The 13628-nt window shown below is 39.2% G+C and overlaps 1 protein-coding gene across 12 annotated transcripts in view; it reads left to right on the top strand.

Moving 5' to 3' along the window:
- JAK2 (Janus kinase 2) overlaps positions 1-13628 on the top strand; it is a 94258-nt gene that overhangs the window by 25556 nt on the left and 55074 nt on the right. For 4 of the 12 annotated variants that reach the window (XM_030471167.1, XM_030471161.1, XM_030471165.1 and 1 more), the window contains exon 1: positions 6809-7063. The exons of 2 other annotated variants lie outside the window; for them this stretch is intronic. The gene's annotated coding sequence lies outside the window, so the exon portion shown is untranslated. Of the gene's footprint in view, positions 1-6808; positions 7064-7093; positions 7182-9492; positions 9578-13628 lie in introns of those variants that run through there. 6 more of the 12 variants (XM_030471171.1, XM_030471170.1, XM_030471169.1 and 3 more) reach the window with 5 other exon arrangements.

Genomic DNA, 13628 nt, shown 5'->3' with positions numbered 1-13628 from the left:
CTCAGTCTGTGCTTGAATCTCTAACTTGAGCAATGCCTTCAGACTCATCTTACAAAAACAAGGTGGGTTGCGGAGAAGCACTGTGGCAAGAAACCAGGAAATGACAGGCTGCTTCAAAAGCTGTCTGGGAGCTGTTTGTCCATCAAGACCATAGTACTGATTGCATGTCTGTTCAGCTAGAGAAGAAGCTGGCTGTCGCTGATGTATTTTATACACCTTTTCAAATATTCATGTAGAATCACTGGCATAGTTGGCATACATTGCTGAAGCCTGCTTGTGTTTAGGCAGGGTGCTTTAAAAGCTATAGGTATTTTCTTGTGTCCAGGAAGAAGCAAAACTGGTTTGTCTGAGCAGAGGTTTGCATAGACTGCCCAAGAAAAAATTGAACAGCTGTGAAATCCACGTATGTGAGCTGGTGGACTGTGCAGAACCATTCCTACATTTCTGTTTTGTATGCAACTTGGGAGACAGCCAGATGCTTATAATCATTTGTAGTTTGGCTCTTTGTATGTTCCAGATGATAAGAAAATAACAGAGCTGCTTCCCCATCTCTGTTCTGCTTGAGAGTGGGAGATGAGAGAGTACCTGGTTGATGACAGGGATTAGAGCTGCTTCGTTCTTTTGGAGGAGCATTTTGCGACAAGTATTGACTGTTCTGGTTTCCTTCAGTAGGACTACCTGGCTCTGTAACAGGCAATGTTTGTCAGTAGTTAGCAGACTAAATATTCTGTGATTGGAAATGTGAGTAGCATGTCCTCTTGTGCCTTGCCGGCTCAAGTTTATTGAAGAGTAACTATTAGTTTTACTGGTATTTTTACACAATGCACAAAAAATTAGAAAGTTCAAAAGATAATTTGGACTTCTGTGTCTGGCCAACTTGGTTTTGCTCAAATGTTCTACTGAAAGACTCCGTAAGTCTCCTTTTCTCTTTCTCCTCAGAATCAGCCCTGATGGTAGTCTTTTCCCAGAAAGATCTGTTCTCCCACTTTTTCTCTTTTTTGTCTGTTTAAAATAGGATTTTATAGGTTTCATTTACTCTACCTTCATCAGAAAAAAGGTCTGCAGACGTCAGCAACAGTAGGGTGGCACTCGTAATTTCAGTGCTCAAAGGCATTAGCTGCCCTTGTGCTCAAAGCCATTAGGTGCCTTTGAGATTTCTGCCATTTACTCCCCATGTTTATAGAGGAAGAAATGACTGAAATCCTTGGCTTACATATCCTAATCACCACCCTGAGGCTTGGCAATAAGATCAAATCTTCCTCCATCAACTTTTTTCCAGCATTCTAAGGGAATAAGTAAATGTTGCTTAGAGAGTGATGAAGAACCAAAGAATTATGAGAAAGATAAAAATAATAATATCTCCTTCTCTGCAAAAAGGAGGGGGGAACGGAACTCGCCCAACCACCTATGGTGTGTTTTTAGCAGCAGCTGTTCGTGCTTTTTTTTTCTGCTTACATGTAGCTATGATTTGGACACCATGGGAATGGAAAGTTAATGAATTTGTTACCCTATAGTGTGGTATGTGATCCCTGCTGTATGCTCTGCAGTATCTGATTTTGTAGCCTGGGAACGCTGGGCAGACTCACAGAACCTATGGGAACTGGGAGAATCTTTGATGGGGAGTCACTTAAAACTGGTTTACTTGGGTGAGTTTGGGACCTGATTTGGAGAGACCACATCTGCCAGAGATGGGAGGGGAAATGAAAGAAATAGTCCTATGTACACTTTCTTACAAAACAAGAATGTAGACATGCAGGAGATAAAATAGAGCAGGTAACTACCTTTTTCCTACCCTAGTTTTCTTGATTTCTAGCCCACATATGACTCAGTATGTTGTCTGGATCTTCCATTTGAAGTGAGGCTCCTGCTTTTACATCACTCCTTTACCATCATGGGGTATCTCATGTCTTTGGTGTCTGTCAGTGCCTTCCAGTAAATAATGCTGTGAAAAGGTATTTTCTTCTCAGGAGTAGTTTAAACTTCTTCCAAAATTTTCATTTGTATTCGATTACGTTTCCATAGGTTAAAACAAAACAGAATGCTTTGGGAGGACGCTTTCATCTCCTTCCTCTTTTTCGATTTTTCTAGGAATCAAATGGAGTCCAGATTTCTGGTCATGTTTAGTAGTTACTATATATTTTCTTATACCTACTGATATCAAGCAGGTTACAACATGCTAGGTTTTTTTTATTTGCCTATGCACAATCATTTCTTTCACCTTGCGTGTATTAAGGTTATGCCTGCCTAACAATCCACAGACTTTTAATTAGTTTTAAACAATCTTAATTAGTCTTTAGTTTTAAACAACGTGGAATAATGCTAAGTGACTGAGGTTATTTCAGTTAAAATTCGAACCTAATTCTGTTCCCAGTTGTGGTTGGGAGGTGAGAGTAAAGAGAATTTCTCTATTAAAGAAGCATGGTGGGCAGTAGGAGTGGGGATAGGGAAAGAAGGAAAGCAACTGTCTTTTGAGACATTTGGGCTCAGGCTTGGCATGCTAATCTGTGCTTTTGACCTGATAATGCATTCTAAATTTGAGGACTGTTCAAGCAACATTCAGGCTTTAGAGTAAGGGATTCTCAAATTTTCTACAAAGCATGCTACAAAGATCTCACGTTCTGTTGGTAACTGTAAGTTTCTGATGTCTGTCATCCTGTCCTCTTTCATCTTCCCCCCTCAATGATTTGCACTTTCTTTTCCTATTGCCCACTCTTATTCTGGCAGGACTGTGTGTAATACGTAAAAAGAACTGAAGTCTTCAGGTGTGACTCAGTTGCTGTGCATACATTGCTTAGCAGGATCATACACTGCTTAACGAGACACAGTCTGAGAGAGGAATAATTTGGCTTTAGGACGGGACACAGTCTGAGAGAGGAATTATTTGGCTTTAGGACGTTTCCACATCAGGTGAGATGGAATCCTTCACCAAAGGATGAATCCTCCCATTACCCCGTCTTGCTGTCAACAAGAGCACGTGGCTGGTAAAAGGAAGTGCAAGGGAAGACTGTTATCCTCTGCCACTTATGTTATTTTAGTTTTAGGGCGTCTCTAACATCCTTTATCGATTATGAGAGTCATTTCAAACTACCTTAGCTTTTCTCAAAAAGAAACTGCTTTCTTGCAGTTTCCACTTCTTGCAGTTCTGACTGTATCTGTCTAAAGTGACTCGCAGGTCTGTCCCAGCTTACACTATCCTCACATGTGGTCACGGTGATGTGTGCTGCTTATGCCAGTAGGTTGATGAGTCAAGTGTTAAATGGTGATATTGTCTGTGAACAGTTTTACAGGGGAGTGGGAGGGGAAGCATCTGCTACATGAGATAAACTTCACTTCTTTTAGAACCCATCAGTCTTGAATGAGAATGGAAGAATAACGAGCCCATTTCTATGAACTTGTTTTAATTACTGCTTGGAATAATGCAGAGGCATGAAGTCTGCTTAGTAATGGCATTTAGACTGGATCAGTAGCACAGAGCCACAGAGAATCCTGTTTCTGTTGAAGGCATGAGGGATATTTTGGTCACCTATGAGGAGCACAATACGCCCACTGGCTTTGGTAGAGATGTTCACAGTAGTGTCACAGTTGTTATGTAATTCTCTTTTTACTGAACTGTAAAGAGGAATTGAGAATGGAATCTTAAACAGTTTTCAGAATCATTGTGTTGTATTACTTTGAGACATGTTAAATATATTGCATTTGTGTCTTTCAAGCTTAATGCCTTCTCTTCTCTTCTCTTCTCTTCTCTTCTCTTCTCTTCTCTTCTCTTCTCTTCTCTTCTCTTCTCTTCTCTTCTCTTCTCTTCTCTTCTCTTCTCTTCTCTTCTCTTCTCTTCTCTTCTCTTCTCTTCTCTTCTCTCTCTTCTCTTCTCTTCTTCTCTCTCTTTTCTTCTCTCTTTTTCTCATCCCCCCGCCCCCCCGGTATGGTTTGTTTTGTTCCTTACACATGCCCTTTGTGTTGAATTTTGTGTGTTCAGGAGAGTTTCTTTTTCTTTCCTCTGCCTGAGGTTTCCTCTGTGTACTAAAACTGAAAAATGAAACTGAGACATTGTTCATGGGGAGAGTTATGGCAAGGATTGAACTTTAAAATGGATTTTCTTTTGCAGCATTTAAGCAGTTTGGAGATATCAACCACACTTCCTTTATGGTGCTATTTAATTTTTCAACTACTTGCCTCTGTTGAAAGGAATTATTATATCATTCTTTACAGTTAAATTAGTTCTGTTAATTATTTTGTGAAACAAAGAGTTGTGTTTATATTAGATCTACCAGTGGCTCACAGTGTGAACCTGGGCAAACACTTCAGACCCTTGTACTTGTTTTACAGCTGGAAAGTAGGAAAGATGACAACATTTTATGTAAAGCACCCTAGTACTGAAGTGCAACATAAACCAAATAGATTAAGATTACTGTGCATAGTTACAGAGTTGTCCATAATAGTGGAAGTAATCTGATGACACTGAGGCCAAGTTCATCACTGACAGAAGTATGCTCTGCCTTCTACAGCAAAGTTGTATTTTGGGGTTTAGTTTTTAAATATATTTTGTACCAAAGAATGTTATCAGTGGCCTAAAAAAATTAAAGCCAGAGTCTGGCTTCTCCTGATATTTGGGTGGGTTTTTTTACATTTTCTTTTTGTCTGTGTGCTTGTCAGAGGGATGTAATTGTACTGTTACTTTATTTGCTTTAGCAAAATGAAACTCAATTCAGTTATTATTTGATGAATTGGCAGACAAGTACTGTGATGTTTAGTTTGGATCTAGGTGTGGGTGGACTGTTCATGTACTGGTGGTCAAAGTCCTTATTATGGACCAATTAAGAAAAAAAAAATCTATTTAAAAAATCATTTAGTGGTAGGTGAGCACTGAGGTGTGGTGAATGCTTTAAGGGCAGCAGGTGGTAGAGGGTATCCATTTATAGGTACTGAATGCCTGATCAGAAGTGGTACATTCAGACATTTTAAATTCCTGCTTAGGATTTTTAATTGGATTGAGTTTGCTAATTGGAATATGCGTTTCACAAATCCAGTAACTAATAGCATTTATAGTAGTTTGTAGTTTGTTAGGGTGTTTTTTCAGGACCTCAAAGCATGCGTAACAGAGAGAACAGACCAGGGTCGGTTTTAAACTTATTTCAGTGGGTCTCAGCAGTTTGTCTTAGACCTGAAAATGTATGTGCAAAAACCTCTTAGAGTGACTAGTTCAGCTGGAGTCATGTCTTACTTGGTGTAGCTTGCAAGCTGCAAAAAAACTTGCCTGTAATGTACTCCATTTCCCTTGTGTTCTAGACCTAGCTCCAGCTTACCTGATTAAATGAAATACAAAGTGTCAAAGAGTCTGCAGTATCTTTAACAGGCCTTTTTTGGGGAGCTGGCTGGGTTTTTCATTGCATTAGGGTCTCAGCTTGTTTTTATCATCTCTTCATTAGCAACATATTAAGTAGTATGGAATACTTGGTCTTTTTCTGTTTCACTTTGGGGAGTGGTTCTTGAGGTCCACAAAAGTCTATTCCTTTATTGCAGCTTGTTCCAAACCCTGGCAGAGGGGCCTGAGATTCTTAGTTTGGCTGAGGTGAAGCTGCAAATAAATATGTATAGTATGCTGAACAGTTCTGTAGAAAACTGAAGTGGTTTGTGAGTTTGAGATTGATCGAGCAAAAAGCTCATCTTGTTTTATTGTTTACAGAACAGATCGCCTTAGGTAGATTTGAGTTTTCCATTGAAAAGTGGGTAGGAAAATACCACCTTTAGGCAACATAGAAGCAGAAAGATTTCTGACTTGGAGTGGCATCTAGCAGGAAGAACTGATGTGTCTTGGTTTGCATTACTGAATAGATGCTTCTGCAGAACTTCCTGTAGAATAGTGGGAACTCATCCAAGATTGAAATGTAGATGAAAGCACTAGACTCAGAGGCTCAGCGGCAAAGCTTGTGTTGGAATTGACTTATGTACTGAGAGACTTGAATGTTTTAAGTTTTTTCTAGTTTTCTGTCATCAGATAAACTTTTAAGAATAGTTGAATACTTTTTCAGTGGAAATTTTGTAATGTCACTTTCTTATAAACAACTTAACAGTTCAAAAATACATCAGGCTATAAATGTTTCATCTTTACTTTATAATGCCTTCTCACGAAGGAAGTGATAATAATACAATCTGTAGCAGCACATTTTGAAATCCGGAAAAGAACACTGTATCTTCTTACTTGGTCTTCTATGTATCGCAGACCAGTTATATTTCATCTTCTCCTCCACTACCAAATTCAATAACACAGGTTTGTCTGAAGTGTATTTTGCATCAGTGCATCTAAAAAAATCAAGAAATACAGAATCTACTGCTTTCTTGACTGTTTGTTCCAGTAGTGTTATGTTCTTATTTCTGAAAGAGAGAAAAAATGCTGTATTTCAAATAGGTATTTATTCTGCAGTCATTATATCTGCTATTATTTGCTTTTCCATTATGCTTTTTTTTTTTTCTTAAATCCACAGTCTGCTGGAGCTTTTTGATCTGTTCGGTCACAATTCATGTGCTTTTGCTTTCTGCAACTTCCTTATGCTTTTTCAGGATATAATACCAAGAATCATGAAAAAAGCTTTGTGTCATTCTTATTTCAGCACTTAGGGAAATATGCAGTATGAATACAGGGAGCTCTTTGTAAGTGTATCTTAATTGGGAATATTTTCTTTATCTTTAAAAGTAAAGCATACAATTGAATTGCATAATCATACTAAAACCAGAGTACTGTAAGTATACCAGCAATTGGAAATGTTACATTGTGAATAGGTGCTTGTCTTCTTAACTAAGGTTTTTTTTTTTCCCCTGTCATTATCATTAGAGTTTTGCAGAATCTCTGCTAATGGTGCTTTTTATGACAAACCTTTGTTTACTTTCAGAGCCCTGGGTTTTTTTGCTTTCATTTTTTTTCTGACAATCTGTGTTTATAGAGATAACGTGATCTTGGCAAAGCATGTAGTGGTGTATCTTTGCAAAAAGCTGGCTGGTATTTCAGATAGGGAGCAAGTGGAGAGCTCTCAGGCCATGGGTGATTAAGGAAGCATTAAGTAAGTATCAAGTAAGTACATTTTCACGAATTATAAAGATAAAATGTCAACATTGCTGTCATAAATTATTCGACAATAAGTACTTCAACGTTTCTGTCAAAGAATAACAGAAACTGCAGTATTTATATGGTAATAGAACTCCAGATCATTTTTTGATAGGCTTGTGAATGCATTTCTGTAGTTTTGGGGTTTAGAGTATTAGTATTTTAATTAAATATTAATTTACAGACATAACTTGATTTCAAATATTTCTGTGGCACTGTCTCACAAGATTATTGCTTGGATATCTCAGAGGGTCTTTCTCGTGTTTCGTTGTATTGTATTATATGGCCAGGCCCTGATTCTGTAAGGATTTATAAATGTGATTTAGTTCGTGCACAATGCCCATTTGTAGCTTTGTTGAGTCTGCATAGGATCTAAGTTGGAGGCAAGGATGGAGGTTTCGTTCTTTGCAGCTGTTGTTGTTTGTTGGTTGTTTGGGTTTGGGTTTGTTTTGGATTTGGCTTTTCTGGGTTTTTTTGTATTGGTTTTGTTTTTTAAGGCTGGTTTATTATTACCTGGTTTAGAGCTTCAGGGTCTAATCTTGCCTAGATTTTTAGCTGCTTCTGCAATACCAAGAGAACTTAAATAAAAATGCAAGGCATCTTACATACATTGCATTGTATGGATTTACATTTTCTGCAAACAGGTAATGCAAAGTTAAGCACTTCTACATAATATTAGTATTCCAGGTTTCTGTAACTGATGTGTCATTGGAAAGAGCTAGCTTTGTTTCCTCTATGTACCTGTACACTTTTCCAAGGGCAGGTGCGTGCGTGTGTGTGTGTAAACAACACCAAAATCCCTTAGAAAATCCTGCACCTTGAGGAGGGAATTTCTAAATGAGATTTACATCAAGTCTGGCCTGTTGATAGACAATTTCTAAACTAAGGCTGAGAAAGCAGGGTAGGCTGAAGATGAAGAGTCTTTCCGAAGTGTCCAAAACAGACACTGGCATCTTTTGCTCTTGCCTGTTGGGTAGAGATTGCTGATTCACTCTGACTTAAGTGTTATCCTGTTTACATGCTGTCAGTTTTTTCTGTAAAGGGCTAATTTGTTGAAGCACATGTGTTCAGATTCTCTTCAGATAGTGTAGAAGCTGGGATATGTGTAAGGGGATAACTTAATTGATCCAGATGTTTTCACATTTTTGATGACTGGTAAATCTGAGGCAGAGTCTTTCCCTCCCCCACATTTTTTACTGAAAAATGTTTCAGGAAAAAAGGTCTTGCATGTTTTATCATGCAGCATATTATGTGAGGTTATTGTCCAAGACCACTTTACCCTTTGCCTTTGTCAGGTGGTGAAAACTGGGAGAGGAAAGAAACCAAAGAACCCACAAAAGTCTGAGCAGGGGGCGCATCGTAAAATATAGTGAAGAACATAGTACATATCTTTGTTTTCTATTTTTGTGGGCAGAAAAAGTGGCTGGGGTTATGATTATATTTTACATGGCACTTTACCATGTATGGTAAAGTATGAAGGTGTACTTCTAAAGGTAGAGATTTAGAAGTTTGACAGAGAAGAGTAGTTTCAGTCCTGATATTCTGGTTGTTGAAACTGGAGATGCCTTTTCATATAGAGCAATATAGCAAACAGGCATAGCGGTACTCGTGTGTGTGTCATTATTTCTCACTATACATAAAGTGACTACAAATTTTCACAATCGGTCTTTGAGGTTTGAGTAACAGTTTTTTCTTAAGTTATTCTGATACTTGGCCAGTAATCAGGATCTTTTTATACATCATTTCCCACCCCCATCCCCTTTCTTTTTCTTTTGATGCTTTTAAATGCAAGATCTGTTGGAAGAGAATGAAACATAAAATAAGTGGCGTAACTCATGGAGGGGAAGAAGGTTTTTAAATATTGTTTTGACTCTTTTTGTATTTACTTTGGCTCTTCCTCCTTCTGTGTACCTCGTACTTGCTTGCAGGAGATGGCGGGTGTCACTGCCCTTCCCCTGCCACATAATCTTCTGTTCTTGGTTCACAGGAAGAGAATTCTAGCTCTTCAGCCCTCAAGACTTTCTGAAAAGTGTAAACATATATGACAGTTACTGTAGAGGCAGTAGTTTTACTAACCTCTGAGGAGGGAAGTTGCCAGACTGGGGAAGTGAGATAAGAGGGCAAGAAAAGGGAGATGACAGTCCAAAAGGGTTTAACTTGTTAAAATCCAGGTCTTGAGAAGAGCTTCCTGAACAACTCTAAGCTGGGCAATTTATCCTAATAGCCAATGCCAACTGAAAAGAGTTACATCTGGTTTTCCTCACAGAAATGTTTGCTGTGAGAAACCCTTTATTTTCTGCGATGGAAAAGAACCTTGTATTTTCTATCAGGATATAGCTCCGTTTGATGAAACTGTTTCATTTTTCTTTGCCTAGAAGATACCTTTTTTGTCAAGACTCAGAGCTCCAGAGCACTGCCGTAGTCGGAGAGGATAAAGAACTTTGTCGAAGGTCTGATGCCCTTCAGAAGTACCAAATTACGGCAAGTGGTGGGTCTTTGCCGTTCTCTTTCTTCCACAGCTCAGCTGTTGAGAGCAGATGTTTACCTGAGAAATCCCTGCCTGCCACAGGAAAAAGGGCAGGTCTTTGGTGGCTGAGAGAAGAACAGCAGTTTTGAAACCTTTTCCATTGTGATACGGCTAGTGTCTGCTGTGCCGCTGTTCAGCGCTCTGACTGCAACATGAAATGGCAAGCTTAGTGCAGCCTGCTTGGTTCTTGACAGCATCTGCTAAGCTGGCATCTATTTTGCAACTGTTGGTGCTATTCTTTGTCCGCACAGTACTGTAGCAATAACTGTTGGTTTGTATTTTGACAAATCCTTCTTTAGTTGTGAAGGGGATAGCTTGCTTTCTTCAAAAATGTCTTCTAGCATCACCGCCCTGGTTTTTCAATCTTACGGTGTTTAAGAAAGCCAAGCAATCTGACAGACTACTTTGCTGCTACTGCTGTACTTTTTGCTTTTGTTTCTACTTTCAATATTTAACTTGTGATTTTAGCTGTAACTGTCATATGTATTCTCTAGCATTGAAGTGTTTTTCCCCTAGACAGTGTTTTCAATAAAAATGCCTTTTAATATAAAAATACTTTTTTCTCTTTCAGTGGTGAGTCAGACTATTTTTTCCACTTTGAAATGTGATTTTTTTAATCTTTATTATCTCCTAATTTCTTGTTAATTCACTGGTAGTTGTTTTTACATTAAACATCCAAAACACTGGCGTCAGTGTATGACACTGTTCTGCATTTCTTTTGTCACCAAAAGCCACCAGGCAGAATGAGACCAGTAACGAGCAATCCTCAGAAACACTCTTACTTGGAGTTAATTTGCTCCATGCACACAAAAGGAGTATTGGCAATTCCTTTTTTATGTCTTTTTGAAAGAAATCAAAGAATCAATTAAGGAAGACCTGTGCTGTACTAATTAACCCGTATTTCATGGTGTAGAGCTATTAAATAGAATTAAGTTTTTAGTATAGTTCACAAAAACGTATAGGATGATGTGGCATACTTGTGAAAGTATCAGTCCTAATTTTGCTGTCATCATCATTTATTGCATCACTTAAGAAGAATTTTAGATATGTGTAAGGGAATCATGGAAAATTGGAGGAATTTTCCACATACTTCATGCAGAATGTCTTTCTGACCTATTGTGGTTACTTTTCCTATGTGCATCTAAAGCTGTGCAGGTAATGGTGGCACTGAATGGACTAAGAATCCTCAAATGCCACTGTCTTGGGAGGTAATCTTTGCCAAAACAATTAGGCAACCATTTGAGTTGCTTGGAAATTTACTGATGAAATAGCCTTTTGCTAAAATTTATCGGCATGGTGAAATTGAAATGTTTTGCAGATACAGATACAGGCTGACTTCTGACAAAACTCTGATAGAACCTAAGCAGAGCTGTTGCTTGTGGACAGGTGTTTGATTTGAGTGCTTTTCTGGCAACTCACCTACTTGGCAGGTTACTGTGATGCTGAGGTTTCTAGAGTGTATTGTTCATTCTGCTTTTCTGACAGCACCCCACGTAACTTTCTTTGTGAGATAAGGTAGGGCAAGGACTTTATTCTACTGTGAAGAACTTAGAAATCATGATTATTTGTCTTAATTCTGAACCAGAATAAGAAGATTAAAATCCTCATACTAACAGCTTCTGTCCGCTTGGTCCCTGTGTGTCATGCAGGCAAATTAAGCCAGGATCATTACTCATTCCTTGTGCAAAAGTTCATGAACTCTTGCTGAATTGCTGATACATGCACTGGTTTGCCAAGTGAAAACTGTAAGCAAATGTTATCTTTGCTTCTCTACTTTTTTTAGCATAAGTTTTGTCATTGATATGTTAGTTTGTCATCTTTTTTTTTCTATTTGCTACCATATGCATTCAGATTTTGATACATTAAAAATCCTTGTGTGATATTAATGTACAGATGGGAAAACAGGAAAATTCATCTGGAGTCGTTTTTTGTAGTTGTTTCTTTTATGAGCAGTTGTTCTGTTATTGTTCTGGACTGCATCATGAATGTGATGAGGTCGAAGGAAGTGATTCTACCACTCTACTCTGCTCTTGTGAGACCCCACTTGGTATACTGCATACAGTTCTGGTGTCCCCAACATAAGAATGACACTGAGCTGTTGGAGCAAGTCCAGAGGAGGGCCAGAAGGATGATAAAGGGGCTGGAGCACCTCCCATACGAAGACAGAAGCAGCATCCTCATAGCAGCCTTCCATTATCTGAAGGTGGCCTACAAGGATGCCAGGGAGGGACTCTTCATCAGGGACTGTAGTGATGAGACAAAGGGTAATGCATTTAAACTGAAACAGGGAAGATTCAGGTTGGATATAAGGAAGAAGTTCTTTAGTATGAGGGTGGTGAGGCATTGGAACAGGCTGCCGGAAGAAGTTGTGAATGCTCCATCCCTGGCAGTATTCAAGGCCTTGAGCAACCTGGTCTAGTGGAAGGTGTCCCTGCCTGTGGCAGCATGGGTGGAACTAGATGATCCTAAGGTCCTTTCCCATCGTAACCATTCTATGATTCTATGTGTCAGTGGCTTTACCTTGTGGCAGGGCAACTTTTAGATCCCCCAGGATCTAAAGGCAAAGCATGTCAGAAAAAGATCATAAAATCTGGAGACGTACTTTTTTTTTTTTTTTACACAAAACATTTTGAAATGTGCTTAAAGACAATATCTTATATTTTTGTGAAAGCTGTTTTTAAAGTCTGAATAAATATTACCAGGAAAAGACAAAGAGTTTTCTTAGTGCAGAAGATGATGCATTTAAATCACAGATTAACTTTATGTGTAAACTTGGCATCTGTTGTCTAAGCACGGAAAAGGTTATCAGATTTTCCAAATTGCTTAGTATTTTTAAAGGTGGTGTTGAATACTTCGATAAAGTTAGTCAGAAGAATGTTTTCTCATAAATATGTGGTAGGAAGATGCGAATCTGTTGCTGTGAATTTTTTGTGAAATACTAGCTAATGTAGAGTGTTCTGACTGAACAAAGACTTCAGAATCTCTTGATGGTTCCATTAAGGAGCAGTGGCATTTCTGCACATGCTGATGTTTTAAAAATACAGTACTTTAGTGCCTGTCAAAGCAGCATGTGCATTTGGTTCCTTGAATTTAGTATATTTCTGTGTTAAAAAAAAAAACTACCAAAACAAACTACATTCATAAAGGAAATCATCAGACCAGATTTGCAAGGAATACTGCCTGTTATATGCAGAATATAGACACTGTTGTTACCTTTTGAAGATTGTAAACTTTTCATAGTACAACAGGTCATGCTGGGTGCACGTTATGAGAAAGTTTAGTTGTGGTCCATTTGTCGCTATTCAAACTGAACCGGGAAGACTATAATTAAATGTTAAGTATACCGTTGAGTGGCGCACTTTGACACCCCTGAGGGACCAGATGCCATCCAGAGGGACTTGGACAGGCTCGAGAGATGGGCCCATGTGAACCTCATGAAGTTCAACAAGGCCAAGTGCAGGATACCACACCTGGGTTGGGGCAGCCCCTGGTACCAATACAGGCTGAGGGATGAAGGGATTGCGGGTACCCCTGAGGAGAAGGACTTGGGGGTACTGGTGGGTGAAGGATTGGACATGAGCCAGCAGTGTGCGCCTGCAGCCCAGAAGGCCAATTGTATCCTGGGCTGCATCCAAAGGAGGGTGACCAGATCACACTTTCTGTGAGTCTGCCCCTTCACTCTGCTCTGGTGAGACCCCACCTGGAGTGCTGCGTCTAGCTCTGGAGTCCTCAGCACAGGAAGGACACAGACCCATTGGAGAGGGTCCAGAGAAGGGCTACAGAAATGATCAGAGGGCTGGAGCACCTCTCCTATGAGGAAAGGCTGAGAGTTGGGGTTGTGCAGCCTGGAGAAGAGAAGACTTTGGGGAGACCTTATTGTGGCCTTTCAGTTCTTAAAAGGGGCCTATAAGAAAGATGGGAAGAGACTTTTTAGCAGTGCCTGTTGCAATAGGACGAGGGATGATGGTTTTAAACTGAAAGAGGGGAGATTCAGGCTGGATGTGA

The sequence above is a fragment of the Strigops habroptila genome, chromosome Z (genome assembly GCF_004027225.2).
Source record: "Strigops habroptila isolate Jane chromosome Z, bStrHab1.2.pri, whole genome shotgun sequence".
In the NCBI taxonomy this organism is placed as follows: Eukaryota; Metazoa; Chordata; class Aves; order Psittaciformes; family Psittacidae; genus Strigops; species Strigops habroptila.
Note: the sequence above shows the minus strand (reverse complement) of the source record. Positions and strands in the feature narration are given on the sequence as shown.